The sequence below is a fragment of the Pteropus vampyrus genome, unplaced genomic scaffold (assembly GCF_000151845.1).
Source record: "Pteropus vampyrus isolate Shadow unplaced genomic scaffold, Pvam_2.0 Scaffold145, whole genome shotgun sequence".
Taxonomy (NCBI): Eukaryota; Metazoa; Chordata; class Mammalia; order Chiroptera; family Pteropodidae; genus Pteropus; species Pteropus vampyrus.
The window spans coordinates 2,149,701-2,151,883 of record NW_011888926.1 but is presented as its reverse complement, the minus strand read 5'-3'; the positions used below and the strand labels follow the sequence as shown (position 1 = coordinate 2,151,883).

General features: G+C 41.6%; 1 protein-coding gene and 1 long non-coding RNA gene across 2 annotated transcripts in view; both read left to right on the top strand.

Annotated features, from left to right (window-relative positions):
• The window catches only part of RBX1 (ring-box 1), a 14,611-nt gene that overhangs the window by 11,097 nt on the left and 1,331 nt on the right, over positions 1-2,183 (top strand). The gene's annotated exons all lie outside the window — the stretch shown is intronic.
• LOC111745022 overlaps positions 1-2,183 on the top strand; it is a 4,526-nt gene that overhangs the window by 1,209 nt on the left and 1,134 nt on the right. Inside the window, exon 2 of the long non-coding RNA XR_002782459.1 lies at positions 667-2,170. This is a non-coding gene — a long non-coding RNA (uncharacterized LOC111745022). The remainder of the gene's footprint in view (positions 1-666; positions 2,171-2,183) is intronic.

Below are 2,183 nucleotides of genomic sequence, written 5' to 3'. Positions count from 1 at the left end.
AAAAAAAAAAAATCCCATGTATAGTAAAGCTCCAGGGCGAATATCTTTGCTTTGAGCAGAATCATATCCACCCATCTTATTTCTTTGGTTTATCTCATGCTGATTAATTCTGATACAGAGTCTTTGGCTATCTCAAGTAAAGTGTGATTATGTAAATAAAACCTGGCATGGTAAAATTTTAAAAATTCAGATGGTCAGAAGGGTGTATCATGAAACTGAGTCTCCTGCTTTAGTCTAATCTCATTCCCGGAGGTAGCCATCAGCAAGAGCTTCTTAGTTCTACTATCTCCATATATGTACCTGTGTGTATATGGTGGGTATGCATGTATAATTTTTTTCTTAACAAAAATGTGAGTATCTTATGGACTAACTTACCTTGCCTTTTCACTTCATACGTTTTGGAGATGTTCCATATCCACACACAACGAACTGCCTCCTTTCTAATGGTTGCAGAGTACGTTTTTATGTAGATGTGCCATGATTTATTCAGTCCCTGTTGATAGTTGAGTTTCCAGTTTTCCACTGATAAAAACAAGGCATCAGGATGAACATCCTCATACGTGAATCTTTGTGTATGTCCAAGTAGTGTATTACCTGAAGCAGGAATTCTTCAAGGAGAAATGTCTGGGTTAGGAGTACGTACATTTTTATTTTGGGCAGGGTCAGGTGTTCCTTTCCCGAGAAGAGGCACCAATTTGCTCTCCCTCTGAGCAGCGCGGCGGAAGGCCCCTTTGTCTGTCTCCTGCCAGCGCTCCGCTGTCGAGCTTTTCCGTCTTAGCTACTCTGGTAGTCGAAAATGAGTACTCCGTTACATTTTCTAATTTTTGAGAGAGGTTGGGCTACTTTTCATGTGTTTCATGTCTCAAATTTTTTGGAGGAAGGGAGATTTTTATTTAAATATGAGCTGTGAGTCATAGGATATAGTTTTAAAAACAAAAAATAGGTTCTCTGTTACATGTTTAGAAATTCCTTATTGGTACAGTTATTTTGTTTTTAGACTTGGTTATTTACTTAGGGGAAGAGTTTTGGAAGTCATATCAAATGCATGTTCATTTTTTAAGAAACCTGCCAAACACTCAGTATCTAACTCATACCATCGTGCTCCATTCAGCAAAGTGTATGCTAAGTAATGTGTAAGATTTAAACATGTATGGTACAGTCTTTCTCTGTCCTTGGGGAGCTCGCCTTCTGAGTGGAATCGTGACAGTGGCACATGTCCAGGCCAAAGCGCTGTTCTGAGTTCTCAAGAGGCCTTTGTGGTTTGCTCTGCCTAGGGCAGCTCGGGTTCCATTTTGGACCAAAATTGTCTCGTGTTGCCCATTACATATGCCCAGGGCTAAGCATAAGTGCGGGGTTGAAGAAGTCCTCGTGTTGGGCTTTGACTTTATCCAGCCAGTGACTGTCCTGCCACTTCAGCCAGTGACTTTGCCAGGCAGTGGTTTTCAGTGCATTGGGAAAGCAAATTCATAAGGAACAAATTATAGCGTTCTTTAATCTGATAGACAACTTCTGGTTTGTTCTCCAGCCCACTAACAAACACTCGAGCCCCACCCTGTGTGGAATTTGGCACAACTTTTTTTAGACAGTATTCAAGTGGATTTCGTAGGAGAAGTGCTTAAAGGATCTAGCAGTCCTTCAGGGTGGTTGAAGCTGTGGTCCGGAGTTCTGGGGCCCTGGTTTTCATCCATATCACAAATTATTTTACATAGGCTAACTGCCCAAAAAGAACCAGCACAAAAGATTAAGTAAGATAATAATGAAGTATTTTGTGTTCAAGAAATCCATTTATACATGGGAGAGATTTTCTGGCCTTGTTTATTTTTATAATTTTATTAGAGCCAAATTTTGGCTTCTGGGAAAATCAAAAAACCATTTGAAATTCATACCTAGTTTTTCTATAGTGCTGAATGTAGTCAGGGCTATGATTGGAACTGTGATAGATTTTGAAATTGAGGGCTGTCAGCTGCTCTTTTCTGTATTTGCCTTTCCCCAAACTTGCTTGAGTACTGAGCTGAAGTGACAAGGGCTGCCGCAGGTCCGGGAGGCCAAGAGCGTAAACTGTCTGAGCCGCTGGCTGGAGCCAGCAGATGGAGTTCCCTTTCACACCTCCAGCGCTGACTTTTCCCTCTCGCTTCCCTCGTTCTGCTCAGCATCTGCCTGGTAACTGGAGGTGGGTGTGGTTG